Source organism: Andrographis paniculata, unplaced genomic scaffold, assembly GCF_009805555.1.
Source record: "Andrographis paniculata isolate CXL003 unplaced genomic scaffold, ASM980555v1 Contig83END, whole genome shotgun sequence".
Classification (NCBI taxonomy): domain Eukaryota; kingdom Viridiplantae; phylum Streptophyta; class Magnoliopsida; order Lamiales; family Acanthaceae; genus Andrographis; species Andrographis paniculata.
The window spans coordinates 2,579,352-2,606,147 of record NW_026137621.1 but is presented as its reverse complement, the minus strand read 5'-3'; the positions used below and the strand labels follow the sequence as shown (position 1 = coordinate 2,606,147).

Genomic DNA, 26,796 nt, shown 5'->3' with positions numbered 1-26,796 from the left:
CACTTTTTAGTGAGTGACTTTCCCCTTCTCCTTCACCTTCCCCTTCACTATAACAAATTAACAATTCAGTTCACAACCTAACTAACTTATAAATATATTTAATTTATATTCAAAGAAAACACACTTCCTTCACCAAAATGCACATGTCGTAACAAACAAATTTACAATGGCAATGTGAACCTTGCCTTTATTAGTCACACAACAATTTTACTGCACAACACAGTAACATACCACGGCCCGAGCCTCACACCATTCGCTTTGCAGGAACGCGAGCGACACCACAAGAGGTCGTTATTGCTTGGTTACTCCAAGAGTCATCCACAAGAGGGAGCTGATATTCATCGTGTTTCAGGGCCAAAGCAAAGTCGGGCAGCGTTGGTGTTGTTTCCGTGATTCTACACAAAACACACAACAAACATATAAACAAAACTATTACCACTGCTCGCATTTCATTTAAGTTAAAGCCGAGTGAATTCTACTTTGGGGAACGGACTTACTTATCATGAGAGAGAAGATCCTGCTTCGATTGCACCTTGTAAGAAGTATCCTTCGGAATTTTTTCAGACAGATACTTCATTGTTCCCCAAAGCGGAGGGCTCCTGCTCAAAACATACGATATTAGTCATCTCCCAGCACATTATACTAATCAAAAGGATGAAGAAGGAAAGGGTAGTGACTATAAGGTTCAAAAGGTAATGAGTCACAGCCACAAAGGAAGATATACAGATTCCAATTTAAATGTTATATAGCCATTGTACGAAAACCATGTAACTAAAATGTGGTGACAGTTTAAAGAGATTCTCTACTTACAATGCCGATAATGTTTCATCAAAATAAGGATTACCGTGAGACAGGAATGGATGAATTGAAAGTTTCAGAAGCTTTCTTGCTTTCTTTAAGATATTCTTCAAAGAAGCAATGGCCATTCCATGAGACTTGTCTGTATTCCCCTCATCGAGAATTAGACCGTGATAGTAATAGTAGTATGCCGCAGCCTAGGAAAACATCAAGATCTTATGTTGGAGATTTTGAAAGCGTAAGACCGAAACTTATGCATGCCAAACTATAAGAAGGATTGTTATAATTAGGAGATTTCCTTAACGGATCTGTATTCAGTTTAGCTGCATACCTTCGCTTAAAAGAAAAAAAAAAAAAAAAAAAAAGGAACCACAAGCAAAATGTATATGTACAATTCTAATTCTGGTTTTGGTTCCTGATGTAGTTCTGGTTGATACAGTTCGCTCTGATTCATAAGTTAGTCTAATTAATTTTATTTTTGTAAACTACGATTTCTATCATACTTACAAATTTTTACTTGAAAATAATGCCATTGATAGAAGTTCTAAAAACCAAAAATAAAATACATCATATCACCTGCCTTGTGACTTGCCTGTCGGACCTGGTTTGCAGGGTATTAAGTTCGGCCGGGGATTTGCTCAGTGTACACTTTCAGATAGCGGCTGCAGATTCTAATTATTGATTTCAAAATATATCATATATTAGCTATTGATATGCATATGAAATATAAAAATTAAAAGTCATTGAGAGAGTGAAAATCATATGCACGTCAATCCACATACTAAACATATAATAACATAATAATATTTATCGACAAATTACATAACATATAAGTATTATTTGTTTCACAGGATCAAACAACAGAAGTAGGCATATTTGCAGAGAGTAGAGGAAAGTAAGATTAGCTAAAGGTGGTGATTAGAAAAGGGGGAAAACAAACTTGGGAAACACATGCCGATCGAGGTAAGAAGCGCAGCCGGGAAGAAGAAGTATGTGTCCGAAAGTGATTTGCCCAATTTACATTATATGAAGGCAGTAATCAAAGAGGTGTACAGATTACATCCATGCAAGATATCGCCATTGGCGAGTACAAAATCCCAGACTAATCCTGATGCATTTGAGCCGTTGAGGTTCTTGAACAGTGACATTGATTTTAAAAGGCAGGATTTCGAGTTGATACCATTTGGCGCGGGGAGAAGAAGCTGCCCGGAAATTACATTTGGCTCGGCGAGCGTCGAGATTGGCTTGGCACAGCTGATTCAAAGCTTTGATTAAAATAGCAAAAAATATTTATTGTCGAAAAATTATTGAGATGTCATATTTCAAAAATTTTTCAAAATAAAAATAACATCAATTATTTGGGTATTATTTAAAATCAACAAGTATTAAAATTTTTTATTAAAAATCAATAAATAAAGCAAACAACACATCATTATAGTCAATAGTCATGTCTTCTTCTTCCAATAAATTTAAAGTTTCTTTTAACAAATTTTCAAAATAAAAACTAAAAATTAAAAACTTTTTTTTAGTTATTTAATTTTTACTACATATTTGTCTTTACTTTTAGTGGATTTTGAACAGTGACAACTGAAAATCCATCATCCACGCAAACACACGGCTGCCTTCCTGCTCCGATCGGTGTCTTTCACCGGACTGTGCCGTAGGGGGCTGAAAGCTGTTCGACCCCTAATTATTTGAGTTTTGTATTTTCATTATGTAGTATTTGCATAAGTTTTAAATTTTAAAAAATTGGTCACCCCTATATATGCAATAAAAATATTATTATTATTTATATTTAACTCAAAAAAATTAGTTCAAATACTTTAAACATTTAGAAATATTTGAAAAAAGATCAGATAAAACAAACTTAAAATTTATGTGTAATTTTTAAAAAATTTTCATTATATTATATAATCTTAAAATTATTATATATTATTTATATAAAAAAATTTCGGCTCCCCAAAATTTTTTTTCCGACTCTGCCACTGTCACCTGCCTAACCGTCGTCGTCGACGCCAGGGGAGTCTATGGTGAGCGGCCTATCTTCCAACGGATTCCATATGTTTTTTTTTTTTTTAAAATATCCTACTAACTATACCTACACGGCTATGTTTAACATAAGTTCAGATCAGATGACAAACCAGATATGTTACATCCACATTAGTGTCTTCCGTTAATTTTTTTAACAACTAGACTAAAATTAAGTAAAATTATTTATAATAGAACTAAACTTGATGAATTTTTAATATTAGAATCAAAATTAATTGTTTTTAGTTTCAACATGACTATTTTTCAAAACGTAAACGATATTTTGTATTTTATTTATTGTGTATTTTTTTTTTATTTTGTTGTAAATATGTATTTACTATGCAAATTTTATACAAATAAAACTATCTTAAATAATGTTTTTAAAATAAATAAATAAATAATTAATATATCAACAATTTATTTAATATATATTTTTTAAAACAAGCCGTTTGTAATTTTTAAAAATTGATCAATTATTTATTTTGATTTTTAATTTAATATAGATTGCGAATATTTATTTTTAACGACATCTTTCGGTCACCTTCTTCTTCGTTACTTTTATAATTGTTTTTTCAGTTTTTACTATAATCATACTCATTATCTTTAATAAAAAAAATACAATTATCAAAATTTATTACCCTTTTTCAATTAACTGATTACTTTGAACAAAAATAATAATTAAATACTTAAATATAATTCCTAAGTTATATTGTATTAATAATATATTTATGTTATAGGCTTATATTATACTAAGATTCTTTTGGTATTATTTTTAGTTAATATATACTAATTTATTCAGAGTAATTTTATTTTTAAAAATAGTAAATTATATCTTCAAGTTAGTAAAATTTATATTGATTAATATTGAAAATTTAAAATATAATATTATATAAAAATATTATTAAACAATAAAAAATATATAAGAATATGTATAAATATCTACTTGTCCGCCAAGTCAGCGACACATGGCTTATACATGGATAATTTTATTTTTTATATAAAATTAAAAATATATATAATAAAAAATATAATATATAAATTATTAAAGATCATGTGACACTACTTGAAAGATATTGGATAGTTTTTATTTTATTTATTTTTATTTTTAATTTTATAATTTTAATTTTAATTTATTTTCTATAAATTTAATTTTAATTTTGAATTTATTTTTTAAAATTTTTTATATATTAAAATAAAAATAAAATAAAAATTATCTACAGACATCACGTGGCACTAAGTTGGCTGACATGTCTCCGCCGGCATGCCACGCAGATGTCACATAGACATCGATGATTAAATTTAATAAAAAAATAATTTACCGAACTATTTTAAAATAGCATCCAATTATGGGGCTAAAAAGATAAAATTGTCAGTTGCGACAATAAAAAATAATTTTAACTTTCACTATTTTCATATCAATCTTTATTATAAAAAATAATAATAATAAAATTATTATTTAAAATATAAAATCAAAGTAAATATCACTTTATATAATTACTTGTATATAACACGAGTTATACGTTCGTATTATAATACTACCTCTGTCCACCATCAATCTAACCATTTACTTTTTGCATGTTAATATTTGAATATTAATTATAATATCAAACCGTAGTACAAATTAAGGAAAAATAACAAAAATACTTTTATTGATGTCTTATAATAAATGTAAAGAACATTTTTAATATTAAAAAAAATGACGTCAAATACAAATGAATAGATTGACGTTGAACGGAGGTAGTATATCATTATCCATATATAGTAAGATGTACGAGGATATAAATCTATTTTTTTTTTTTAGAATTTTAAATCTTCTAATAATATATAGTAAATTACATTTGTTATCATATTTTTTTAAGTAATTTTAAAAATTAAAAGTTTTTACTTTTATTATATTCAAACAATTAAAAACACACACACAAAAGAACTATTTTTATGAAAGTTTTTTCAAACACAAAATGGAACCTAAAATGAGAAACTACAATCTTTTCTTTTTGTATTAGTTTCTATATTTTGGGCATAAACCACCCAAGAAGCTTGGACTTACTCGGAATATGCGATACAACATCTCTGAAAAGGAAACCGTTTTGTATATTGAATCTTCCTCTTTGCTGAACCGTGTAGACACCCCGGACGACGGCGCCGGTCGTAATCACGAAAATACCGTTGTCTGTGAAATTTATGAAATCATTCGAAACTTCAAAGTTATCAATACCACTCACTGACGTCGATACCGCATCGCAACCTCCGCCAACAAACACCGCCTGCCGCCCCATGCTCCTAAGCTTCTCCGGCAAGCTGCCGCGGCGGAGATTGATCTGGTGCACCTCAACACCTCCGACTTTCAGGCGCCCGTACGACCATGATTGATCATTTAGGCTTGCGTATCGATCCACCCTAGCGCTCACCAGCAGCATCTCGCCGGCCGCCGCCGGTGACAGCGGCGCCACCAAAAAATCCTCTCTATAAACTCCTCTCTGCAGAGACAGGCCAGGCGGAGGGAGTGGAATTCGCCTCTCACGTGCTCCTGGGTACACTATGGTTACAATCTCCATGTCCACCTCGCCGCCGTTGATTAGGCTAACAGTGCGGCAGCCAAGTCCGATAACTCCATTGGAAACAGTAGTTGAATATCGCAGATCATTACAGAAGACGATCAGCTTGCCTCTATGAAACAGGACCTCCATCGGGTTCTCATTGACGATCTCCATATCCACAACCGTCCACTGCGGATCGTCTGGCGTGCAGATGATCAACTTCCGGTGGGAACCTGGGTACTGAAAACCGAAAATCATCGCCGCCGCGAGCTCGCCGGAATTCGTGGAGAAGACATGAACTCTCGTAACGTAACAAGATAAGAAGTTGAACCCCAGCACTAAGCAGTCATCGATAAAGTTCTCAAGAAACTGCAATGACGACAGGGGAGGAAGATTTCTAATCTCTCCGGACAGCGGATTCCATAGGAGAATCTTCCCAATTTCCGCCACGGTATCGCCGCCGCCGCCGATGAACAGCCATCCCCGGGAAGATCCGCAGCAGCATTGCCCATTGTTGGGATACTCGAAAGTGTATTCTTTCTTGCTTGGGCTTAAAAGTTTAATTTTCTTGGGATTGCTTTCTTGATCGAAGCTTTTCGACAAGATCTTCCATGGCGGCTCCGACGGCGGTAATTGGCGCAGAGTAGCGTTCCATGCCTTCGAAACAGTTCTCACGCGAATGCGATCGACTGTCCATAATTTCTGTAGTATGATCTCGGCGACGTGATTGGGAATTCCGTCGATGAGAAGAATATCGGAGGAGTAACTTGATGCCATTGTCAATCATTTCTAATTGAATTTGTAGGTTGAAATGAACAATATATATATATATATATATATATAGAGGGGAGATTAGTAGAATTCTAGTAGGATTAGGTTTAATTGTTTTGTATTAAAATAAAAATAAAACATATAATTACGGATAAAATAAGACTATTATTGAAATGTTAATTTAATATTTTATTTAGATAGTATAATTTCATATGATTGAAAAAATAGTGTATTTACAATTCTATTTATTTATTGTTTACCAACATTATATCGAACAATTATATTGTTAATGGGGTGGACACGATTATATATATATATATATATTTATATAATTATGAATTAAAGCACACATATATTGGATCCCAATAAATTATATATATATATATTTTGCAATTATTTTTTATAATAATAAAATTTAATATTTTTATATTTTTAAATAATTATTATAAATATTTTTGTTAAAATATAAATATATATATAACAAATAATTTGAATAAAAAATTAAAAATAATATCGAATATGACCTAGAATATCGCCATATTCAAAACAGGACCGTGAACATGGCCATGTTGACAATACAGATGTGAACACGGGCCGAAATATGATCGTGAACATGGCTATGTTGACAACACGGGCATGAACACGAGCGGAAACACGATCATGTTGAGTGTAGGGTAATGAATACAACCTTAAACGCCGTGTTGGATATGAAACTAAAATTGATAAACTTTAGTTTGAATGAGACAAAAATTGATAAAAAAATTTTCAATGGGACCAAAAATAATTTTCACTCATAAATTTACCAAAAAAAAGGATCATATTTTATACAACGGATAAAAAAAAAAGAGCATCTATTGCAGAACAAAGAGATTATAATAATAATAATAATAATTGAAATATATATATATTTTTTTTTATGTGGGAACTACACAATTACATAAAAAAAATATTAATACATCTGTCCAATTTGAAAATATATGTAAAATATCGACGTTGAGTTTAAAAATAATAATATTTTAATTTTAATAAGTAGTTAAAAATAGTATAAAAATAATTTTGCCTTTTTTTTTTTTATGTTTAAGTATTAATATGTATACATTGTCAATGGATTGATGAAGTAATAAATTGATTCTAATACATTGAAATAGAAAATATAATATATTTGGCTTCTTATTTTTAATTAACACAATACAATATATATTATTTAATTACTTAAAAGAATTAATAATATAAACAGTAAAATATTATTTATTTATTTATTCTTTATAGTACTAACTTAATTCTACATTCTTAGCATTGAAAAATATTTATCCAACAATACAAGCTAAACAAATTATAATTTAATAAAATTGAAATTTATTGGGATAATAAATAACAAAAAATAGATAAATTAGGATTTTGTATATCAATATATGTATATCAATAAAAATAAGAATGCAAATTTCGCCCAACACTTTACAGGTTTTGAAAAACAACGATCTTTGCTTCGTCAATTGTTGGATCAAGTTGAAATTTTCCCGAAGTATTTGTAATTTTTTGTGTATTCAATCCGACAGTGGGATTTTTTTATTGAATGTCTGTACTTCGATCAAAAGTTTATTTAGCGTGACAAATTTTTTAAGTTTGTTTTCTTAATCTTAATTTTTTTTTTAAATTACGATTTTCATTGGTTAATTGAGTGGTGATTATATGCACATTTGAAAATTTCTTACACTTAATTTGATTGTAGAGAATTTTCTACTTTGGTATGGACGTGATTTTTTTTTCCTATATCTTGATGGATTTTCACGTGAAAAATTGATTTATGTCTTCATATTTTATTTGTGCACATAATTTATTATCGTTCACCATGTTCTTGCAATGGGGGGAAGGATATTTTATGTAAAAAATATCATATCTCTGTTATATTTTATTTACACATCATTTTTTATCGTTCCTTATATTATTACAAGTGAATTGTATTTTTTCATCAATATGTATAGTGAAAATTTATGTTTAACTTTTAAAATTTTAAATTTGTTTAGCGAAAATTAACTAACTTATTCTTTTTAAAACAATTATCTTATTCTCATTGTTATATATATATATATTTACATTTTTACTAATCAATTCTTTTATTTATAAATTGATGAAAGAAAAATCTCAAAAGAATTGACGCAAAAAATATTTATATAGAATGCATGTGTTTTTTTATAGTTACAATATATTTATCTTTATTAATTAATTAGTTTTGACAATATATTGTGATATTTATTTTTTTAATTTGTAAATTACATTCAAATTTCAAATACTTTAATTGGAATGAATAGTAGAAGAAATTCATACAATAAAAATAATAGTAAGTTTTAAAATAAAAGTTGTTGTAATTTAAAATTTTGTACTTTTTATTATCTATGAATAAATTAAGTGAAGTATAAAGAAGAAAAAAAAATGAGAAAAAAAGAAAGAGGATAAGGTGATCTCCAATTCATCAATTCATTTCCGCAGTTATAACTTCAAAAATTTAGTTGCTACACAATTTTACTTTAACCCACCGCTCTATTTTTTATTCTATATTCTTCAAATAATCTATTTTATACATTATTTTAAACTATTTTTATATTTACAATTAAGTTTATATTTATACAAAATTAAAAAATAAAAAATAAATAAAATAACTAATAAACAAAAAAAAATATAAAAAAGGGGAAAAGAAACCCCAAAATTCGCTTTGCTACAACATCAAAATAATTTATTTTGTATATGCAAACAAGTATAGTAGTTTTTTTTTTGTTAAGTTGTTTATTTATATTTATTTTATTATGTATAATAATGATAAATAAATTTTAATTTTCTAGTGATTGATTCTTTTTAATTCTTATTATATATATTTCTAATTTATTTAGTTTTGAGAATAATATTCTTTTTTTTTAATTTTGTGAATTACTTTCAAATTTTAACTCTTTTGATTTGAAGGAATATTTGAATAATTCATACAGAATTATAAAAAGTTTCAATATTAAAAAATTTATTTTTATTTTAGTAATTTGATTATAAAAAACAAAATAAAAAAATTATTATTTAAAATATAAAATCAAAGTCTGTACCACTTTATATAATTACTCCTACTGTCTTACATAACACGAGTTATCCGTTAGTATTATAATATATCATTATCCCTTTATATCAGTAAGATGTACTCCCTCCGTTCCATAAGTAAATATTCATTTGCTTTTTGTACGTAATTTTAGAAATATTAATATTATATTGAGATATAGTAGGAATAACGTAGAAATTGCTAAAATAACCTTATTAGTACGTGTGATATAAAGGTAATGACATTTGTGTAATATATTGTAAGTTATAAGAGTATTTGTAAGATTAGGTAGATGATACAGTTACTAAAAAAGAAAATAAATACTTTGTTATGAGACGGACTAAAATGGAAAAATAAATACTTTATTATGGGACGGAGGAAGTATTAGAATCATAAATCTCTACTTTTTTTTTTAAGGGTGTGTTTATTTGGAGAATTGGATTTAGATTCAACTATTCATCCAATTTTTTATTTTTTATATTATACTAAAAATCAATTTTACATTCAAAACATCACATCAACACCTATTTATATCACATAATACAACTATTCAAATTCAAAATTTTTACTATTCAAATCTCAATTCAAAATCCAAACCCCCAAACAAACACACCCTATGTAGAATTTTAAATCTTCTAATAATATATAGTAAATTACATTTGTTAGCATATTTTTAAAAATTAATTTTAACAATTAAAAGTTTTTAATTTTATAATATTCAAACTAAAAAAAAAAACTATTTTTTTCGAAATTTATTCAAACACAAAATCCAACTTTTACTCTAATTGTCTCAAAATGAGAAACTACAATTCCTCTTTTTTCGTATTAGTTTCTATATTTTGGGCATAAACCACCCAAGAAGCTTGGACTTACTCTGAAAATACGATACGAAATCTGAGAAAACGACACCGTTTTGTACATTGAATCTGCCTTCTTGCTGAACCGTGTAGACAACCTGGAAGATACCATCGTCGCCAACGGCGGTCGTAGTCACCCAAAAACCGTTGTCCGTGAAATATATGAAATCATTCGAAACTTCGACGTTATCAATATCATTCACTGACGTTGATACCGTGTCGCAACCTCCGCCAACGAACACCGCCTGCCGCCCGATGCTCTTAAGCTTCTCAGGCAAGCTGCCGTGGCGAAGATTAATCTGGTGCACCTCAACACCTCCTATTTTCGTCCACATGTGCGACCATGAATGCTCATTTATATTTGCGTGTCGATCCACCGTAGCGCTCACCAGAAGTATCTCGCCGGACGCCGCCGCCACCAAAAAGTCCTCTCTACAAACTCCTCTGTGCAGAGAGAAGCCAGGCAGAGGGGGTGGAATTTCGTCCTGAGGTGCGGACACCGTGGTTACAATCTCCATGTCCACCTCGCCGCCGTTGATTAGGCTAACAGTGTGGCGGCCAAGTCTGATAACTCCATTGGAAACAGAAGTTGAATTCCGCATATCATTACAGAAGAATATCAGCTTGCCTCTATGAAACAGGACGTCCATCGGGTTCAAATAGCCGATCTTAATATCCACGGTCGTCCACTGCAGATCGTCTGGCGTGCAGATGATCAACCTCCGTGGGGCATCTGAGGCCTGAAAACCGAAAATCATCGCCGCCGCAAGCTCGCCGGAATTGGTGGAGAAGACATGAACTCTCGTAACGTAACAAGATAAGAAGTTGAGCCCTAATTCTAAGCAGGTTTTGACGTCCAGGAGAAATTCCAATGACAGGGGAGGAAGATTCCTAATCTCTCTGGACAGCGGATTCCATAGCAGAATCTTCCCAATATCCGCGATGCTATCGCTGCCGCCGCCGCCGATGAACAGCCATCCCCGGGAAGATCCACAGCAGCATTGCCCATTGTTGGGATACTCGAAAGTGTATTCTTTGTTGCTTGGGCTTAAAAGTTCAATTTTCTTGGGATTGGTTTCTTGATCGAAGCTGTTCGACAGGATCTTCCATGGCGGCTCCGACGGCGGTAATTGGCGCAGAGTAGCATACCATGCCTTTGAAACAGTTCTCACGCGAATTCGATGGACTGTCCATAATTTCTGTAGTATGATCTCGGCGATGTGGTTGGGAATTCCGTCGATGAGAAGAATATCGGAGGAGTAACTTGATGCCATTGTCAATCATTTCTAATTGAATTTCTAGATTTAAATAAACATATATATATATATATATACACACGGGATTGAGTGAGTGAAGACTTTCCCTCCTTCACATTCCCTTTCGTTATAACAAATTCATAATTCAGTTTCCAATCCAACTAACTTATAACTGAATTTCATTTTCATTCAAAGAAAACACACTTCCTTCACCAAAATGCACATTTCACAACAAACAAAACGACAATGGCAATGTGAGCCTTGCCTTAATTAGTCACACAACAATTTATTGCACAAACACAACACAACACTACCACGGCCCGAGCCTTACGCCATTCCCTTTGCAGGAACGCCAGCGACACCACCAGCCATCATGATATGCCGTTGCTGGTGGGATAATATTATTACTCCTTCGACTTGTCAGAGGTCGTTATTGCTTGGTTACTCCAAGAGTCATCCACAAGAGGAGCTGATATTCATCGGGTTTCAGGGCCAAGGCAAAGTCGGGAAATGTTGGTGTTGTTTCTGTGAATCTACACAAAACACACAACGAAGTTATAAACAAAACTAATACCACTGCTCGCAATTCATTTCAGTTAATGCCGAGTGAATTCTAACTTGGGGAAAGGACTTACTTATCATGACAGAGAAGATCCTGCTTCGATTGCTCCTTGGAAGAAGGATCCTTCACTTGGACATATTTCCACTTAACAGATAGTCCATGCTTTTGTCCCCAATCATTTGCCAAAGGAAGGTCGTAATGTTATCTTGTGCCTACAAAAAGACAAAGGCAGTAAGTAACCCATCTTCAGATCGATTTACTTTCAGTAAGAAAAAGATGATGCACCTACAAATAATCCATGGCAATCTACAGAAACGATGGGGCAAAGGATGATAACCAGGCAACCATACTGCATCTCTTATAGTCATCAATTATCTTACCTTAAATCCATCCAACTTGAGAAGGTGACATCAGGTTCGTGAGAGGTGTCACACGAGTAAATTAGTCAATAATCTAAGATAATTGACTTTTGTTTTTTCATAAGAACATCGACGCATCCCTTTTTGTTAGACAGCGAGTACTTTTACATATTATTGTCCAATAGAAGTTAATAAACCCCTACTCCCTCTTGCTTTCTTGTATTAGATTATCCATCAATTCAGTTGCACATGAATGCCTACTCTGTAGCAGACCTCAACTCAGATATCTCCATGGTTCCAGTTCAACAAAAACATAATAAATAAATAAATTTACAAAAAAAAAAAAAAAAACAAAAACAAAACAAAACAAAAGGAACCAGATTCTGGTTCTGGTTCTGGTTCCTGATGCAGTTCTCGTTCATACAGTTTAGCTCTGACTCATAAGCTAGTTTAATTAATTTTATTTTTTCTAAAACTACGATTTCTACCATACTTAAAAATTTGTCCATGAAAAAAATGCCATAGATAAAAATTCTAAAAATAAAAAATAAAATATATCATATTAGCTATTGATATAAAGCAAAAATTAAATTAAATTGTACTGAATTTAGGATAGCCACTATTGTACGAAGCAAAAATTAGACACCAATTCCTAGTTTGCAGGGTATTAGGTTTGGTCAGGGGTTTACCCAGTGCGCACTTTCGGGTAGCGGCGGCGGGTTCCCACGTCATAAAAAAAAAAAAAAAAAAAAGACACCAACTATTGAAACTTATTCAAAATATATTATATATTGTCTCACATTGCTAAATGTGTGGGAACCCGCTACTATATAAAGGTGAATGGCCTCTCCACTTAACAGGGGAGTTCCCACATATTTAGCAATACGGGACAATATTCAACACTCCCCCCTCGAGATGATAATCTCGAAAATGCATACAGGATTAGGCCTATATATAGGCAATACAAAACGGCATACTTTTCTCGTGCCGTAGATATAGCCTACCAACCCGCATTTCTCCGGTTACATTCAACCTGATGTACCTGAAGGTCTCCCAATTTTGAAATTTTCTCTATAGTTTCTAGCCCTTTATTTTTCTGATTTTGATTTTATCTTAAGTCCTGATTTTGTCTACAATTGAAGTCATGTCTGCGGATCTGTCTGCGATTCTGCGATCCGTCTGCTTCGTTTCTCCAGAACCATGTTTCTAATTGCAATGAGAGTCCCGTTATTTCCGACCTTGTGGAGAGTACCCCGTCATTTTTGACTACAGAAGAGAGTCATGTTGTTTTCGGTTCCGGTGGAGTCCTATCATTTATGGCTCCGGTGAAGAGTTATCTCGTTTTCGGCTCCGGTTGAGTCATGTCATTTTCGGCTCTGGTGGAGTTATCTCATTTTCGGATACGGTGGAGAATCATGTCGTTTTCGGCTACGATAGAGAGTCAATGTCGTTTTCGGCCTCCGGTAGAGAGTCAACTGCTTTTGACTCCGGTGGAGAGTCAATTGTAATTCAGTTGAGAACATTGTTTCTGGTTTTGACACGGTAGAGCGGCGGCGGCAATAGCAGACAAGCAACTGTTATTTTTATTTTTGCGTCTATATTCAACTTTCTTATAAACTCAAATTGGTTTCTGTTATATCACTTGAGTTTGAGGGGAAGCTTAGATTTATATCTAAATTTGATCTTATTATTAGATTATTATATTTGAATTTATTTTTGTATTGCCTATATAGACTAATCAATAAAACAATTTCATTATTTTTCCCCAAAAAAATTTCTAACATGTTTTTTCGATTTAGATTATATCCAGATTTTATTTTTTATTTTTGTGTTCAAAGTTTTATTTTTTTACACCCTGGTACAATGCAATTGGAATAATTAGTGAGTTGCAGAGTGTATTATACACGGACAAATAGAGAAATATATATATAGAGAGAAAGGGGAACGAATAAGAAGAATTATGTAGATAGAGAAAGAAGAAGATGAGGGAAAGATGGAAGAGACAAGAAAAATGGATTGAGAAGAAGAAGAGAGTGCAGGGAAGAACACTAGGGATATACATGGAAGAAGAAAGTTAATTTAGACTGGATCATAACGGTCAATGTATATAAAAATTTAACACCGTAAGTGCAATTTAAAAGAAATGGAAATTTTATAAACCACATGTAGGTTTTTTAGAATTTTCGGACCAGAAATTTTTAGCAAATTGAGCTAACCATAGGAGAATTTTGCCTAAAATTAAAACAGATATATGAAATTTAAAAAATATAAAATTTAATTATACTAGATAATTTGTTATTTAAAAATAATTATAAAGTTTTAAACTAAATTGTAAATACAATTTATTTGAAGCTAAATCATACTTTTATTTATATATATATATATAGTTACAATTAAAATAAAATCTAAAATACAATTAATTTATTATAGAATTTAATAAATATATTTTCAATCAGATTAGATAATTTTAAATTTTCAAATATAATTCATAAAATTTTAAAATAAGTTAAAAATAATTAATAGTAGTAAATTACATTTATTAGCATGTTACTTTAGTAATTTTAACAATTAAAAACAAACAAAAATAACTATTTTATTGAAAGTGTATTCAACTTCTCATTGGATGTCCTGAAACGAGAAACTACAATCTTTTTTATTCCGTACTAGTTTCTATATTTTGGACCTAAATCATCCCATAAACTTAGACTTAGTAGAATCATACAATATAGCTCTAAACAAGATACCTAAGTTCATTAATTAGGCGACTGGGGGAGAACATGGGAGAGAGCACAGCACAGTCAAGGTAGCCAGCAGCAGCCTTTAAGAGCACATCGATACTCTCTGTTGGCAAGGGCAAGATCTAGATCTTAGCAGAACAATAACTGATTGAAGCATACCTACAGTTGGAAAATTTATTAGCATCTACAAAACAGGTTCGAAAGCTCGTCTACATCTATAAATTAACCAATAACGCCATTGTCAATCCCGTCCACATTGTAAATTAAAATGAGTTATCTACTTTTCATGATCGATCATCAAGCACACCCACTTCAATCTCATTATCACTTGCTACCAGTAATTTACTGGCAAGTCTTCTAACCTCAATCAATGAATAGGGAATAAATGAATCCTAAGGCATGTAATTGAACAGCTTAGAACAATTTGGACTCTGTTTGGATTATTTTACCATAATTTTCAATTATTACAGAATTTGTTGAAGCTTGTACGAACATGCAAAACACAATTTGATAACCTTCACATCTGGTCCTAACATTATATAATGTGCCTTTCAACACGTACGACGGAAAATGGTGACTTCTACTTGTGTAAATATCCATCGTAGCGCTCACCACCAGTATCTCGCCAGATGCCGCCAGTGACAGTGGCGCCACCAAAAAATCATCTCTAAAAACTCCTCTGTGCAGAGATAAGCCGGGCGGAGGAGGGCGTTGAAATAGCCAAGTACTTGCTCCTCCGAGCACCATGGTCACAATCTCCGCCTTCACCTCGCCGCCGCCGTTTATTAGACTAACAGTGCAGCAGCCATATCCGATAACTCCGTTGAAATCATTTAAATTTTACGTATCTTTACAGTAGACAATCAGCCGCCTGCCTAACCGAGAATAGAAAACCGACAATCATCGCCACCGCGAGCTCGCCGAAATTGGTGGAGAAGACATGAACTCTCGTAAAGATAAGAAATTGTACTCTAACCCTAATCTGGCATCGACGAAGTTCTCAAAAACTTGCAATGACGACAGGGGAGGAAGATTCTTAATTTCTCCGGACAGCGAATTCCATAGCAGAATCTTCCCAATTTCCGCGACGCTATCGTCGGCGCCGCCGATGAACAGCCATCCCCCGGAAGATCCGCAGCAGCATTGGCCATTGTTGGGATACTCGAAAGTGAATTCTTGGTTGCTTGGGCTTAGAAGTTTAATTTTCTTGGGATTGGTTTCTTGATCGAAGCTTTTGGACAGGATCTTCCATGGCAGCTCCGATGCCGGCCGTGCGCCGCGTAACTGGCGCAGGGTAGTATTCCATGCCTTTGAAACTGTTCTCAGGCGAACTCGGTCCACTGCCCATAATTTCTCTAATATGATCTCTGCAATGTGGTTAGGAATTCGGTCGATGAGAACAAAATGGGAGTAGTAACTTGATGCCATTGTCAATCATTTCTAATTGAATTTGTAGGTTGAAATGAACAATATATATATATATATAGATAGAGGGGAGATTAGTAGAATTCTAGTAGATTAGGTTTAATGGTTTTGTATTAAAATCAAAATAAAACATATAATTACGGATAAAATAAGATTATTATTGAAATGTTAATTTAATATTTTATTTAAATAGTATATTTTCATATGACTGAAAAAATAGTGTATTTACAATTCTATTGGACACGATTTTTTTATATATATATAATTATGAATTAAAGAACACATATATATTGGATCCCAATAAATTATATATATATTTTGCAATTATTTTTTATAATAATAAATTTAATATTTTTATATTTTAAAATAATTGTCATAAATATTTTTGTTAAAATATAAATATATATATCAAATAATTTAAATAAAAAATTAAAAATAATATCGAATATGACCTAGAATATCGCTATATTCAAACAGGACCGTGAACATGGCCATATTGACAATAGGGATGTGAACATGGGCTGAACATGATTGTGAAAATGGCAACACGGGCGGCAACACGACTATGTTCATAACATGGCCGTGAACAGGGGTATGAACACGGTCATGTTGAGTGCAGGGTAATAATAGGACCTTGTTGATTCCAATACGATTCCAATACGGGTGTGTTGGATAGACTAAAATTGATAAACTTTAGTTTGAATGAGACCAAAATTAATAATAATAAAAAAAAAAAAATCAATGGGACCAAAAATGATTTTCACTCATAAATTTACCAAAAATAAAAAAAGACATCTTTTATATGACAGACAAAAAAGAAAACCGGATCATCTATTGCGGAACAAAGATATTATAATAATAATAATTGAAATATAATTTATTTTTTTATGTGGGAACTGCACAATTACATAAAAAAAAAATATTAATACATATGTCCAATTTGAAAATATACATAAACTATCGATGCCAAGTTTAAAAAATAATAATATTTTAATTTTAACAAGTATTTAAAAATAGTATACAAATAATTTTGCCCTACTTTTTATGTTTAAGTATTAATATGTATACATTAATGGATGGAGTAATAAATTGATTCTAATACATTGAAATAGAAAAAAAATAATATATTGGGCTTCTTTATTTAGTATTAACACAATACAATATACTCCCTCCGTCTCAAAAAAAATATTCATTTGCATTTTACACGTGTTTTAGAAATATTAGTATTATATTGGGATATAGTAAGAATAGAGTTGAAATGACTAAAATAACCTTGTTAGTATGTTTTATATAAAGGTAATAACATTTGTGTAATATATTGTAAGTTGTAAGGGTACTTGTAATGTTAGGTAGATAGTACAATTACTAAAAAAAAAAAAATGAATACTTTGTTATGGGACAAACTAAAATGGAAAAATGATACTTTGTTATGAGACGGAGGGAGTATATTATTTAATTACTTAAAAGAATTAATAATATAAACAGTAAAATGTTATTTATTTATTTTTATATAGTACTAACTTCATTCTACCTTCTTAACATCAAAAAATATTTATCCAACAACACAAGCTAAACAAATTATAATTTAATAAAATTGAGATTTATTGAAATAATAAATAACAAAAAAATAGATAAATTGTTATACACCACGTTATATATACGTAGGTACGGTGTATGTGTTCGATGGATGCTACGTGGCTCCTTAGATGCCGCTACTTGTATTCTTTTGTTGCCTATAAATAGTGGCTTATGCTCGTTCAATAAAGAACACACCATTCATTCAACACACTCTCTCTCTCTCTCTCCATTAATTACCCTATTTCTCTATTCTTATATATTCATATATATATATATATAACCCACACACAACCGTGCATACACAGTATACACATATTATACTTATTATATTATTATTATTACAAAATTTACCTATTTTATATTATATAACATAAATTAGGATTTTGTATATCAATATATATACACGAGATATTAAACCTAAAAATGAAGAATAGATAATTAGGATTTTGTATATCAATATATGTATATCAATAAAAATAAGAATGCAATTTTCGCTCAACTGCATAGGTTTTGAAAAACAGCGATATTTGCTTTGTCAATTGTCGGATCAAGTTGAAATTTTCCCGAAGTATTTGAAATTTGTTGTGTTTTCAATCCGACAGTGGGATTTTTTTATTGTATGTTTGTAATTCGATCAAAATTTTACAGGACGTGACATTTTAATTTTTTTTTTTCTTAATCTTAATTTTTCTTAAACTATGGTTTTCATTGGTGAATTGAGTAGTGATTGAGAGTGATTATATGCACATTTGAAAATTTCTTACATTTAATTTGATTGTAGATAATTTTCTACTTTGGTATGGACGTTATTTTTTTTTTCCTTTATCTTTTATGTCTTCATATTTTATTTGTGCACATAATTTATTATTGTTCACCATATTCATGCAATGGGGTGAAGGATATTTCATGTGAAAAATATCATATCTCTGTTATATTTTATTTACACATGATTTTTACCGTTTTTTATATTCTTACAAGTGAATTGTATTTTTTCATCAATATATATTGAAAATTTATGTTTAACTTTTAAAATTTTAAATTTGTTTAATGAAAATTAACTATCTTATTCTTTTTAGAACAATTATCTTATTGTTATTGTTATATATATTTAAATTTTTACTAATAATTCTTTTATTTATAAATTGATGAAAAAAAAAATATCAAAAGAAATGATGCAAAAAAAATATTTATATACAATGCATGTGTTTTTTTATACAATATATGTATCTTTATTAATTAATTAGTTTTGAGGATATATTATGATATTTATTTTTTTAATTTGTAAATTACATTCAAATTTCAAATACTTTAATTGGAATGAATAGTAGAAGAAATTCATGCAATAAAAATAATAGAAAAGTTGTTGTAATTTAAAATTTGTACTTTTTATTATCTATGAATAAAGTGAGTGAAATATAAAGAAGAAAAAAAAAAAGAAAAAAAAAAAATATCATCTTCAATTCATCAATATATTTATGCAGTTATAACTTAAAAAATTCAGTTGCTTACATAATTTTATTTTAACCCAAAACTCTATTTTTAATTCCATATTCTTCAAATAATCTATTATATATATTATTTTAAACTATTTTTATATTTATAATTAATATTATATTTATAAAAAATTAAAAAATAAAAAATAAATAAAATAACTAGTAAACAAAAATAATAATAAATTTTTTTTTTTCAAAAAAAGGGAAAAGAAACGCCAAAATTGGCGTTGCTACAACATCAAAATTATCGTTGCACTGTATCAACCCCAAATTTTGACATCAAATCTTCAATGTGCTGTGTTGGATATGCAAACAAGTATAGTAATTTCATTTTTGTTCATTTGTTTATTTATTTTATTTTATTATGTATAATAATGATAAATAAATTTTAGTTTTCTACTAATTAATTCTTTTTAATTCTTATTATATATATATTTCTAATTTATTTAATTTTAAGTATAATATTCTCTTTTTTTTTTATTTTGTGAATTACTTTCAAATTTTGATTCTTTTGATTTGAAGGAATATTTAAATAATCCATACAGAAATATAAAAAAGTTTCAATATTCAAAAATTTATTTTTATTTTAGTAATTTTATTAAAAAAAACAATAAAAAAATTATTATTTAAAATATAAAATCAAAGTGTATACCACTTTATTAATTACTCTTGCATAACAAGAGTTATACATTAATATTATAATATATCATTATCTGTTTATATAAAAAAGTTTCAATATTAAAAAATTTATTTTTATTTTAGTAATTTTATTATAAAAAACAATAAAAAAATTATTATTTAAAATATAAAATCAAAGTGTATACCACTTTATTAATTACTCCTGCATAACAAGAGTTATACATTAATATTATAATATATCATTATCCGTTTATATACAGCAGGATGTACTAAAATCATAAATCCATTTTTTTTTAGTAGAATTTTAAATCTGCTAATAATATATAGTAAATTATATTTGTTAGAATATTTTTTAAAATTAATTTTAACCGTTAAAATTTTTTAATTTTATCATATTCAAACTTTTTTTTTTAAAAAAAACAAAACCCTGTTAAAATTTTTTAATTTTATCATATTCAAACTTTTTTTGAAAAAAAAAACACTATTTTTTTAAAAAATTTATTCAAACACAAAATCGAACTTTTACTCTGGATTGCCATAAAATGAGAAACTACAATTCATTTTCTCGTATTAGTTTCTATATTTTGGGCATAAACCACCCAAGAAGTTTGGACTTACTCTGAAAATACGATACGAAATCTGAGAAAACGACACCGTTTTGTACATTGAATCTGCCTTTTTGCTGAACGGTGTAGACACCCTGGATGATACCATCGCCGCCAACGCCGGTCGTAATCACCCAAAGACCGTTGTCCGTGAAATATATGAAATCATTTGAAACTTCGACGTTATCAATATCCTTCACTGACGTCGATACCGCGTCGCAACCTCCGCCAACGAACACCGCCTGCCTCCCGATGCTCCTAAGCTTCTCCGGCAAGCTGCCGCAGGGAAGATTAATCTGGTGCACCTCAACACCTCCGATTTTCGTCCACTTGTACGACCGTAAATGATCATTTATATTTGCGTGTCGATCCACCGTAGCGCTCACCAGCAGCATCTCGCCGAACGCCGCCGCCACCAAAAAATCCTCTCTATAAACTCCTCTGTGCAGAGAGAAGCCAGGCGGAGGAGGGGGTGGAATTTCGTCCTCACGTGCTCCTGCGTACACCATGGTTACAATCTCCATGTCCACCTTGCCGCCGTTGATTAGGCTAACAGTGCGGCAGCCAAGTCCGATAACTCCATTGGAAACAGTAGTTGAATATCGCAGATCATTACAGAAGAATATCAGCTTGCCTCTATGAAACAGGACGTCCATCGGGTTCTCATTGACGATCTCCGTATCCACGGTCGTCCAATGCGGATCGTCTGGCGTGCAGATGATCAACCTCCGTTGGGCACCTGGGGCCTGAAAACCAAAAATCATCGCCGCCGCGAGCTCACCGGAATTGGTGGAGAAGACATGAACTCTCGTAACGTAACAAGATAAGAAGTTGAGCCCTAACCCTAAGCAGGCATTTAAACCGTCCTGGAGAAATTGCAACGACGACAGGGGAGGAAGATTCCTAATCTCTCCGGACAGCGGATTCCATATCAGAATCTTCCCAATTTCCGCGATGCTATCGCCGCTGCCGCCGATGAACAGCCATCCCCGGGAAGATCCGCAGCAGCATTGCCCATTGTTGGGATACTCGAAAGTGTATTCTTTGTTGCTTGGGCTTAAAATTTTAATTTTCTTGGGATTGGTTTCTTGATCGAAGCTTTTCGACAAGATCTTCCATGGCGGCTCCGACGGCGGTAATTGGCGTAGAGTAGCATTCCATGCCTTTGAAACAGTTCTCACGCGAATTCGATCGATTGTCCATAGTTTCTGTAATATGATCTCCGCGATGTGGTTGGGAATTCCGTCGATGAGAACAAATTGGGAGTAACTTGATTCCATCGTCAATCATTTCTAATTGAATGTGTCGATTTGTGGATTTAAATAAACAAAATTTAAACAATATATATATATATATATATATTGAGAGAGAGAGAGAGAGGGGAGATTAGTAGAATTCTAGTAGGATTTGGTATAACGGTTTTGTATTTAAAATAAAAATAAAACATATATTCAGAGATAATATAAGACCATTATGGAAATATTAATTTAATTGTTTTATTTAAATAGAATATTTATATGATTGAAAATATAGTGGTGTTGATGTTTTTAACAATAAAAAAATTAAAATTCGAAACTAATTTCGAATTTGGCTACAATAATATTTGGAATTGTAAATCCCTAAATATCGTACAAATGTAACAAAATAAAGCAACGGATACTGAAAGAATAAAAAGATGATCCCAAAGCGAATTTCACTAAAATTGATGCAGATTGAAGATACTTTTTTCCGGACGCGAGGTGCCTACTATATGCCCTCCAAGTCGATTATCGGATCGTGTGCGCCGAATTATCAGTCGGTTGTAACTGCCCTGAGGAACCGCCTCATGGTTGTAACTGCCTGAAAAACCACCTCGCGGTTGCAACCGCCTTTAGAACCGTTCTTCGGTTGCATTCGATGCTACCAACCGACCAGCCGACCAGACAGACTGCCGACAGTACAGCCGACCAGACGGGCTACTGATTAACCAGCCGACCAAACAGGCTACCGACCAACCAGACTACCGACTGGTTGACCGTTTCTCTTAATGGGTGTTTGAAAACCCACCCTCTTTTCGGTTTATCCGCGGGTGCAAACGTTGGGATCCATTTACATGCCCAATGAAACTCTAAAATATTTTAATATATAACAATTTGCCTCATCTCGCCCGACTCCCTACCGTCACTTCTCGGTTAATGTGAGATGTGACGTTTTTGGGAGTCTGTTCATCATTACGCTGTCCAATCACGGGGTTTGCGAAAAACCCCACTTAAAACCCCTCAACTTCGTCTTCTTCTTTACACCTTCCATTTCCTAGTTACCTTCTTCTCTTGCTAAAATCCTTCTCCTCTCACGCAAGCTTCATCCTACTGTGATCATGGCAAACCAATACGTCCCTGCTCTACCCTTTGACGGTTTTGATCCTGAAGTCTCCTTTGTTTCCTTCTGTGTTCTTACCCCCACTTTGCGCCCTTATTGCACTACTTCCGAAGATGCTTATCGCATGAGAAGTATCATCTCTCAGGTTACCCCCTTAGCCATCAACAATCCAGATTTCAAACTTGAACGCGTTACTGACCACATCAAAACTCACCTTACGGATCCAAAAGAGGCTTTTCGGACCTGGTATTCCAGGCTATCCCCCATTTTCGGCAAACAATGGAAACGACAAGGGATCGACAAAGCCATTTACCTTCCACCCAACCTTTTATACCTTCATGAGAAGGTCCTACTGGCCAACAGCGGCCTTCTGGAACGCGCAACTAGGCGTTTTCCTTCTCCCTTCTGGTCCAATAAGCCCAACCCTAATGGATGTGGCTCTGGTTGCCTATCTCCCTATTGTGGGCGACGACCCAGTGTTGGGTTCACATGATGGCCAGGAGCCAGCGTCCGACCACGAAAGTTGGTCGCTCGCTCGCACCAGCGAGAAAGACAAGGGCTGGACCAAATTTTTCGTCCGACACAAGGGCGCAGACAATTCCCCTGCCACCGTCCTGGAGCACACAGCCTTCCTTTTGTTCTGGCTGTGCAGGTATGTGGGTTCTTCTCCCTGGTAGTTTTTGTACATATTTATTTGAATTTTGATATATCCCTGTATCATCTACAGATACGTAATTCTATCTCCTTCTAAATCATTTTTGACCTCTCAATTAGATTTAGCCATCCACTTAGCCAATGGCCGATTCTTTTCCTTAAGAACCCTCTTTTTGGCCAACATATGCAAGGGTTTATCTAGAGTCAGTGTCCGCCTTCTAAATACCAAAAGGGGAGACACGGCCGCCTCTGACCCTTTTTGGTTTTTAGAGCTTTGGCTGCGAATATATTTTCTAAAAGCCTTTTTTGGTCGGATACCTATATCCCCGAATCCTCAGAGGTCCCTAGGACTAGCCCTCGCTCAACTGACCCAAAACTACTCCAAACTTCACCCATCCGACCCAGTAACTTCTGTCATTCTTACCGAAGACCGTAGCAATTCTAGATATTTTGTTTACGAGGCTTATGTACAGTATGCTACCGAGTTATTCTGGTACTTCCCGAATACAGACTACCAACATCCATACCCAAATCCTTTACCTCATCCGACCTATCCCTATTATTGGGATTTCGCTCTCAAACCCCGATCTCTTTTTTTTTTTCCAGCCAGAGATTTGATAAGAAAATTCAAAATTTTTTTTATACTTTTAACTACCAGCCCCAATTTTTGTTCCGACAGTTCGGCTGCTGTCAAGGTCTTCCGGGTCCGTTCGCCCGACCATATCTAATAACGCAGAGTCCCGATGGGCGAGTGATCCCTACCATAATTTCACCTTATCTCACCCAACTTTCTTCTTACCTTACTTTAAACTCCTATATCCTTTCTGCATGAACCCCCAGTCGGTTGAGGCCTTCCCGGCCTAGTGGTCGGCTACCTGGGCTGTGGTGGCTCCCCCTTCTGACCAGTTGCTAGGAAAACTCCTTCCCCCTCTAGCCCTTGCTTTGGGCTCTCCTCACCCTGCAACCGTCCCAAGGAAGATACAGGTGGTTCCTACCGAAGGCCCAAGCGCACCGAAGAAAAAGAAAAGAGCTGTCTGAACTAAAGCCACCACGGAGCCGGCGTTCGATCGACAGGCAGTAGAGGACTGACTACCTAGTGTCCTTACACATGGATCCTGCCTGGTTGCTCGAGAAAGTGCGCCGATATCTCGGTAAGGACTAGTCTAATTCAGCCTTTACTTTTTCTATCTTATATGCTTCTAACAACCCTTGTCTCTAGAGTCGCTTCCTCCGGCCCCCAAGCAACCGACCGACCTGTCTGCCGATCAACCAATCGACCTGCCTATCGACCGACCAACCACTGAACCACCTGTCGAGGAGGTAATCCTAAATATTCTTTACCTTCTATAAACTCCTATTACTAACTTCGACTTCTTCCTTGAGCAGACCGCCCCTTCCTCGCCAGCTGTTGCGGCCATTCCACAGCAAGCTGACATACCAACGGAGCTGCCCGTGATTTGTCAAGAGGAGGACCCAACGATGAGGCAGGTCTCCTCTCCATCCTCCACCCGTCCAAGTGTGCTTCCGGTGAGTCCGAATTGATTGCAAGATTGTATTTTTTCCCTTCGTAAATTAATTCAAACTCTTTATTTCAGGAACCCGTGGCGATTGTTCCTACGGCCGAACCGGCCGGTATTGAGCACCATCCGCCGGTGGCTCCCGAGTCAGTTCAACAAAACCTTGAACCAGTCCAACCGATCCCCGAACCAGTCCAACTAAACCCTGAACCAGTCCAACCGAATCCCGAACTAGTCCAACTGAACCCGGAACTAGTGCAACTCTCTTTCCCGGAGTCGGGTGATGCCTCCGTAAATCAGAACCTAGAGGCTGTGGTTAGCATCTTCTTTCCTCTGTGGTTTCCTTATTTTAAAAATTTCAACCCTTTTTTACTCAACCTCTTATTCTTACAGGGTTCGGAACTAGGTTTTATCGGTCCTCAGTCTGCGGCCGACGAGTCGGTTGCTAGGACGAGGATCCGCCCGGGTCATCCACCAGTAGCCCCAATTCTTTTGGCCCCTTCTGAGGCCACGACCGTCCTCAACCAGGTAACTTCCGCATCACTCCACTAATTATCTTTGAGTTGTATTTCTCTAATCACCCCTAATTTGTACTACCAGGCCACTCGCGAGATTAGCTTCATGACAAGAGTACCTTTGCTGGCGTCTGCCCGATCGGTAGTGATGTGTTGCGCCGACTTGTCATTCGCCGACCTGAGCCCTAAAGACCTTGATTCTTTGGCTCAAGTGGCCATTGCCCTATTGGTGCAGACTCCTGCTGAGTCTGCGGTGGCCCCGATACTCAGTCGGATGATGGAGATGATCACCGAACTTCGAGCCGACCTACCCTTGATTCGACCTCTATCGTCCGACGCTGCACCGTCGCAACCACCACCCAACACCGCCGCCATTGAGGCCTCTCTTTCAAAAGCGACAGAAGACCTTAATGAAGCCTCCACTCGGTTGAATGAGCTCCAACCTGCACAACACACTTTGGCTGCCGAGATTTCTCAAAAAATGAAAGAACTCAAAAGCCTCCAAAAAGAGCTGGAGACTCTGGATGGATGCATTTAGGAAGGAGGTCGTCTGGTGGCCGAACATCGCCAGACTCAAAACAAACCTCCATGGCCAACTACAAGCAAGCATTCGGTCGAGGCTTGTACAGGAGCACCAGATGGCCTTCCAACAGCGGAGGACGGCCCAGTCTGAACAGAAATGGGCAGACTTACGAACTGCCCTCAGGGCCCTTCTTTTGTAAATGTTGAAAATATCCAACTTTGTATATAAAAGTGTAACCTCTAACCTTAAATTTATCCTATTTTTTCGATCGCTGATCCACGAATTTGTACCACAAAATTAAAACAGGAAACATTTATTTAAATCAAACCTTAAAGTGACAAGTCACAACAATCCTTTGATATTTGAACACATGGATTCTCCCCGAATCCGTATTCTTTCCAACAACTGGGAAAGTTCTCTGCAACAATTCTTTGTGGGCAAACACCCCATAGGCCATCATGCTGAGGACCTAATACAAGTGCTCAAACAATTTGATTTTAAATCGAA

General features: G+C 33.7%; 1 pseudogene; it reads right to left on the bottom strand.

The window, feature by feature from the left end:
- Positions 1 to 244: 244 nt before the first annotated feature.
- On the bottom strand, positions 245 to 15,729 carry LOC127241697 (uncharacterized; annotated as a pseudogene).
- Positions 15,730 to 26,796: the final 11,067 nt, after the last annotated feature.